The 8,180-nt window shown below is 32.3% G+C and overlaps 1 non-coding gene across 1 annotated transcript; it reads left to right on the forward strand.

The window, feature by feature from the left end:
- The first annotated feature begins 7,555 nt into the window (after positions 1 to 7,555).
- TRNAL-CAA (transfer RNA leucine (anticodon CAA)) lies at positions 7,556 to 7,639 on the forward strand. Its single transcript has one exon. It is a non-coding gene; the product is annotated as a tRNA-Leu (tRNA).
- The last annotated feature ends 541 nt before the right edge of the window (positions 7,640 to 8,180 follow it).

Here is an 8,180-nt window from a genome sequence, read left to right on the forward strand (position 1 = left end):
ATCTTTTCAAATTCCATCCAACGTCGTGACCCTGAACCTCATTATCGCGACACAGAATTTTGAACCAAAATTAATTTAAAAATTTGTTCCCGTTTTGCGACATTGACACACGATGTTACGACACAGAACTTTGAACCCAAAAAATGGAGCATTCAAAATACAGTGTCACGACACCAACACCTAGTGTTACAGCACCGACGTCGGGTCTACAATTTTTGACCTGCTTTTCTGCACGACCCGTAGGACCCTATTGGATGCACATTAAGGACACTGTGCCAAATAAAGTGTGGGATGTAACACCCAACTTGGCGTAGTTCTAAGATAGTGGTTTGTGTTAGCGGATTGTTAGCTAAAGTATAATCCAAAGAAGGTTGATTTATGCCCTATCTGCTAGGTTAAGATAGTGCTAGCTGTCGCGCCATGATTGTGGAATTGTTTGGCTAATAAGGTAAGTTTATAAAAACTTGGTTGAAGGTTTGTCTTTTGGTGAAGTATAGGTTATTGATCCATACATCTTGGCATGGTCATTGTGAGAACCCGCCAATAAGCAGATTATCTTAGTGAGCCCTGTGTTGGCAAATCCTTCTTTTAGTATTTACCGGTGATGGATTGTTAGGTCATGGAGCTAATAGTTTTCCTTTTGAGCTCATGGGTATGCTATTCATTTTTAATTGGTTTCTTGTTAAGATCTAGTTAGAATTTAACTAGAATACTGTAATGATAGCTTAATGTGTTTAAGTAACTAAATGACTGGTTTAGTTGGTTGCTTGAGTACAAGAAAAGTGTGCCGCTCTAGTTAGTGGTGTTTGGTAGAAATGATTTGTCTAGTAATTATTATGTTGGCCACAAAAATGTGCTAGGCTAGTTTTGCACGGTTGGCCACATGTAGGGTTATTGTGACAGTTGTAAGAGCTATAAATATTAGTGTGGTTGGTGAAGTGGGGGTTCTTTTTCTTATTTCTTTTATTTTTCTCTGTTTTTATTCTAGTAAACCGATAAAAGGGAAGAGTCTCGTCGAAAAAGAACGAACGAGTGTCTGAATAACAAGTAAAAGTTGTAGAGTGTGGCAAAAGACTTGTGGGGTAACCAACTACCTTGAGATCTTCTGTGAGTATCTAGATTATGTTAGTCATGTGTAAGTTTTCTTTGAGTCTTGTACACTGTTAAGATCTGGTTTTCATAGTTATGGTTTATGAATTCAAGTGAAACTGTCCTCATGAAATATTGTAAGTTGTTGCATGTAATCATCTGCATATGCATGTAAGTGATAGGAAATAGACACGACCTCCTTAATGTGTAAACTCAGAATCCAAATAAGGTGAGCCACTAGCAGGTCATGTTAGTTGCTAACTAGATTGGTGGATTTGATAGAACACTAGTAGGGCATGTTAATTGCTAACCAGATAGGCGAATAAGGTGGGCCACTGGTAGGGCATGTTAGTTGCTAACCAACCTGACGATATGTGTGCTACCATCGGTAGGTCATGTTAGTTGTTAACCATGGCAAAGTGCCCTGAACTTATGGAAATATGCATGTGTTCGAAATAACGTGGAGTATGATATCTATTCTGATGTGTGAATATGGGATCCGAGGTTAGCACAAGGAAGGAAGAGAGAAAAAGTAAGAAAATTTGAATCTAGATTTGTTACATGTTATGTATATTTGAAAAGAGGAATGTGACGTTTAGTAGGAACATTTGGTATTGTAATTCTAGTGTATGATAATATTGATTGACAAGTGGTAAATCTTAATCCTATTAATGTGCAAATTTTTAGTGTAATGTCTTAGTCTACCATCGGGGGTTGGGGTGTTACATGGGGGGCAACATAGAAATTTTTCAAAATTTTATGTTTCTATTAGTTTTTTTCGTTAATTTTTGTTTTTGTGTGTTTGTTTGTGCACGAGCTCGTACCAATACAAGTGATTGGTTAGGAGCATGTAAATAGGATTTTGTGTTTGAATTATAAATTTGATTCGATAGCAATTGATTTTAGGTTGTTTAATGTTAAACTAATAGTTCATTCTATTGCACTGTGAATAAGTGATAGTGTGTTAGGTATACCAAATGACTATTAGGTACATGAAAAGCATATGTTTTTGTTTGAATAATAAGTGTTAGAGTGTTGATTTTTAGTTAATCGTAATCCGTGAATTGAGACACTTAGGGGAGCCATGATTTTTACCTAAGGCATTGTTTGGTAGACAATTTTGAGACAAAAAATCAACCTTAATTTAAAATCCCTTGTACCCTAATTTTTTAGCCTAAATCCCTATTTCTTGATGAACTGTAATGGGAGCCATGAACCTTAAAGATATAATCTCTTTATCCAATTTTCTTAATCCCTACATGAACTTAGACATCGGGTCATTGATATTAAGGGTTAGGTAGATACAATACAATGGTTTCCACAATAAAAGAAAAATAAGAGTAAACCTAGGGGATAGTATAGTATGATGAGTATAAGAGTCTTGCAAACTTGTGTGTAAATAGAAAAAGAAAAAAAATATCAAAAGAAAAAGTTTGAAAAGGCTAAAATATTCGAGCGAGAATTTTTAGAGAAAATAGAAAAGAAAAGTGAGTGAAAAAGAAAGAAAGAAAAAAAAATCCTCATTGTTGCACAAATATCTCACTAAGACGATTGTAGTCACTAATATTATATTATACCTTAGGAATCAGAGAGAAAAGGTAGGTGAGAGAAGAGGATATAAAGTGGTGAGCTAAAAGGTCTAATAGGGGAAGTATTGGGGATAATATAATGTGTCAAACTATTTTCATGCTTAAACTGTTAGTTGTGCCTATTCTTTAATTCCGAACCAACCTAGGCCGCAGAACGTTACAAGCCGAAAAGAACTATGTGACCTAAGTGATACTATTTGTGGATGAAAATTAACTAAAATTTGACATTTCTAATTACTTGCATTCTTCAAGCATAAATGTAAATTTTGTATACCTATTTCAATGTATCAATGTACTTAACATTCTTGAATTTGTTTACTTTGTAATTTTATGAACTAAAATGTGTGATATTGAAAGTCGAGAATCGATTTTATATGGTGTTAGAGTTACTAATTTATTCACATTGTTCAATGTACATAGCTCCGAACTAATCTTATGTGGCATGCTCAAGCATTGTTTAGTTCTTTTTGTTTTCTCGTTTTCGTGTGTGCTTTTATTTTGCTGCTTGAGGACAAGCAACAACTTAAGTGTAGGGGAGTTTGATTTGCCACAATTCGTTGTAACAAATTAAGTTCTTTCCAGCATTTAACGAGCTTGTTTTTGAGTGTTTTTATATGTTTTTATTTTATTTTCAATTTTTAGTATCTTAAGTTTAAATTATGCAAAATAAGCATTTTTATGCAATTTTGAGTTATGTAATGACCTAATGGGTCACTATGGGCCTAGGGATGATCTAATGGCTCTATTTAGTGTGTAGGATATTGTTTTCGGGCTTAGAAGACAAAGGACGACTGCAACATCGCGACACCGAGGAGTGGTGTCGCAACACGAACGTCAAAGCCAAAGTATCTAAAATTTGAAGGTTGTGTCGCGACACCGGTTCTGTGGTGTCGCGACATCGGGCTACGATTAGGAAAATTAAGCATGGGTAGTTTTGTCTTCATATATTTCAAATTTAGTCCATTACTTTTGAATTTAGAAATGCAAGTTCAATTATTAATATTATTAAAATTCTTCTATTAGATAAATATTTTGTGAAAAGAATCATTAAAATATTATATGGATCCAAACAAGAAATACATTCTCAAGCCCATCTTTATTGTTAATAAGAAATTTTAATATTAGATATGGATGGGAAGTTTAATTATACTGAAATTACGATAGCAGATTATATCATTTTGCGAGATTTACTTTTAATTGATTCCCTAAAAGCCACCCTAAAAGATCTTAAAATAATGGTATGAAAGATAAAAATATTATATATTATTAAATAAATTTGTCAAGTCTCATGTAAAGATGGAAATAAGAAAATTATTGTATTATGTATATTTTATTATATCTCGCATTGCATTTCTATATTATTAATAAAACTTAGTTTTGATTTACTTATACATTTTAATTTATTATGTATACTTTATTACATCCATCAATTGTATTTCTATATTATTAATAAAATTTCTGACAGAATTAGTGTCATGAGTCAATTGGGCACTAACTGGGTTAGAAAAATTACAAAAATAACCTTTCATATTTGAAAAAGTTCGCTTAGCGTTTAAATGTTTACATCTTTTGTCAAATTGGCCCTTATTTTTTAGCTAAATTTGCCCCTCATATTTTTAAAAAGAGTCAAATTTGACTAGCAATCTTTTCTAATTTATTTTTTAATGAAAATATTGTTTAAAATCTTGAAACTTAAAACATTGCAACCCACATAGCAGTTCAAGAGTATTCATTTTTTTAATTTTATGAACTTTTTATAATTTATGAATTTTTTTATTTTTGAATGTTTTTATAAATTTTAAATTATTTTGACACTATTTGAAAGTTAATGACCAAATTTAGCCCTTAACGGTTATATATTTTGTCATATTGTCAAATTTAGCCCTTAATATTTATATCTTTTGCAATTTAGCCCTTATTCTTTTTTAGCTAAATTTGACCTCAACCTTTTGAAGAAAAAAAAATCCAATTGATATTTTTAATGGAAATAATGACTAAAATAAGGTGATTTTTAAACATGGCATCATACATAGTAATTCGTTATAATTTTAATTTTTGAATATTTTTTTAAACCTAAGGAGATATCTTAATTCAGACCCATCAACCACTGTTCGGTATTGTATAAATTAGTTATGAAAGTTATAGCTAACAGATTCAAGGTGGTGTTCCCCAAAATCATTGCACAGGAGCAGGCCGGGTTTATTTCTGGTAGGAACATCTATGACAATATCATCATAGCCCAAAAGGTCATTCACTCCATGCGAGGAAAGAGTAAGAAGTGGATGGTAGTTAAGATCAACTTGGAAAAAGCATATGATAGTGTTCAGTTAAATTTCATTTATAGTTCCATCCAGGCAGCAGGGATTCTAGATTTCTTACGAAAAGTAATTATGTTCGTCGTATCAACATCTACCATAAAGATTTTATGGAAAGAAGTACCCACTAAAAAGTTTAGGCCTGTAAGAGGATTAAGACTAGGGTGTCCATTATCATCGTATTTGTTTGTTTTATGTATGGAATGGCTATGACACAGTATCAAGACAACTGAAGCGTCAGGGGAATGAAGTCCGATTAGATTATCAAGAGTAGAGCCACGTATATCGGACTTATTTTTTACTGATGACTTGGTAATCTTCTCAAAAGAAGACATGAAGCATGGCTTGCTATTAAAGGACCTTCTTAATTGTTTCTATAGTTTTTCAGGACACAAGTTCAACACACAGAAAACTAATATGTTTTTTTGCAATAGAGTGGAAGAGGGTCTTAGTAATGCTTTAAGCAGGCTTATGTGCTTTTAGAGGGTTCAAGAGTTGGGATCATAATTAGGAATTCCACTATTTCATAAAAGAGTCACCAACTCTACTTTGCGTTTTGTGGTAGAAAAGGTTAGAGCCAAGTTGTGCAATTGGGATGCAAAGTAATTCTCTATAGCAAACAAATTTACCTTGGCCTGGTCAGTTCTCCTCTTTATCCCGACTTATTTTATGCAGTCCATGCAAATTCCTAAAGTGGTATGTGAGGAAATTGAATGCCTAGCAAGACAATTTATTTGGGGGACTAGTGCAGGGAAGTGAAAAATGGCATTAGTATACTGGGGCTCTATTTGCCAACCTCGTACATATGGAGGACTGGGCATTCGGCGTCTGGAGGATCAGAACGCCTCATTCTTATTGAAATTAGGATTTACTATTGTTTTGAAGAGGAATGCTCTGTGGGTTCCTATATTACGCTCAAAATATAGAATGAAAGAAACAATTCCCAACAGTATAATGAGAGGAAGTTGTTTAGCTGTGTGGAGAGAAATAGCGAAAGTGTGGCTTTTACTGAAAGAAAACTTATATTGGTTCGTTGGGACAGGAACCTCTGTTCGCTGTTAGGAGGATCTATGGGTTCCAAAAGTAGGCCCGTTTAAAGCACATGTGTCTTTTACGGGAAGCTCAAATGCGGAATGTTTAGTTAAAGATATGGTTACAGATCAAGGAGCATTGAATCTTGAGGCTTTCAGGGAGCGGTTGATGGATGATGTTGTTTAAAAGATTGTTAATATCCCCCCTCCTCATCCCTTAGTTGGCCATGATAGAGTCTTTTGGGTGCACATCTCAAATGGGGGATTTACGGTTAAAAGTGCCTATCGAATGATAAAAGGAAACACATGGAATGAGCATGTGGACTGTCATATGGGTTGCCACGCCAACATCGTTAAAAAATTAATGTTTTAGTCAACATTTCGGTTAAAGAAAAATAAATTGACTCTTTTTGAAATGTTAATGGCCAAATTTAGCTCACAAATATAATAAGAGTAAAATTAACAGAAAATCTAAACGATGAGAGTTAAATTTATCATTACGCCTAAATTTAAAGTTAATCTAATTATTTTAAATATAAAACATTTATTTTTACATCATAAAAAATTAAAATTAATCAGATTAAATGAAATTTTCAGTTCAGTTCGGATACCATAAATTTTTTTTTAATTTATATATCTAAACCATTCAATTACCACAATTTGGATAGGGTTTAGTTTCTCAGTTTTCTTTTCCCCTTAGGTCGAGGTTGTCACTTTCTCACAGTTTTAGTCAAAATTTAATGGGTTAATTCAAACCATAAGTCCTTAAACAATCACTTGGGCAATAAATTTATCCATATAACATGTTTTAATGGATTTATATCAATCATATTCTCTTGTTAATTTAACCATCAATTAGATGTAAAATGACAGTAAATATGCTCAAATTTGACTATCACTCATATTTACAGTTTTATTCGCTTGAATAAATTTGTCGAGGCTCATGTGAAGATGGAAGCAAGAAAAACCGTTGTATATGATGTACTGAATTAGTTATTCTTAAAGTAAGTAGCAACAATCTCAAATTTTCATGGATTGTTTGTTTTGATTTTAAATTGTTTCCAAAATTTTTGGATTATATCATTATACTCTTTTAACATTTTTAATTGTTGAAATAAATTCTTTTTTCCTAGTGATACTTTAATTAATTTAAATAAATTTTAATTACTTTAACCATACGATATTATGCATTTCATTTTCCTTCTATCAATTTGATAAAATACAATAATTTATTTTTAAATTTAGTGCAACATTAGTTTGAACAAATTTATTAAAATAACATTGTGTTATTTTTTTATATCATCCATAAAATTAACCAAAATATAAAAGAAATATTAATTGATATAAAATCAAATGCAAGGGTAAAACAACCAATTAGTAACTATAGAGAAGTATTTATACGGGAGTATAATATAATATGAAAAGAATTAATTATAAATTTGTACTGGGATTTTTAATATTAACCAAAAAATATTAAATTTACAATCAAATCAAGTAACCTATTGTAAAATGCTGTTTTAGCAAGCATTCAGTCAGGGTGGCCGAGTGGTCTAAGGCGCCAGACTCAAGTTCTGGTCCTCGTGAGAGGGCGTGGGTTCAAATCCCACTTCTGACAATTTTAATTTGATTTTCATTAAATATGACTCTGGCTCTCTTTTGTCAACAAGCCCAAATTTTTAAAATGTGGTTCATTTTTCTCAAAAAGCCCAAAAGCGGAAGAGCAGCCCAGAACTTTATATGCGCAGCAACGTGATAAAATTAGAGTTTGAATAGAATGAAAATTATTATTTCTTGTAATTTATTTTTTCTCACCATATAATATTTCTATGTAAAAAATATGAGTAGATAAATAGTTCGGATAATGCTTTGTTAATTGAATTAATGTTAGCTGGTAACTCAAATGCTAGTCATATTGTAGAATTACGTGCTATTCACAAAATTTTGCACAGAAATTGAAAAGTTCGGATTGGCCACATTCTTAGAGCTCACAATAAAGTTGCAGATTTTATGGCTAAACATGCTGCCCCAAGTTTCACAAGTATCTAGGTGTTCTCCATCTCTCCCCGAGCTATAAGGTGGTTGATTCAAAAGGGCAATTTGAGTTATGATTTATGGTTTTATTGTAATCGCTTAGTGCTGCTTTTTATTTACTAAAA

This window comes from Gossypium raimondii, chromosome 6 (assembly GCF_025698545.1).
Source record: "Gossypium raimondii isolate GPD5lz chromosome 6, ASM2569854v1, whole genome shotgun sequence".
Lineage (NCBI taxonomy): Eukaryota > Viridiplantae > Streptophyta > Magnoliopsida > Malvales > Malvaceae > Gossypium > Gossypium raimondii.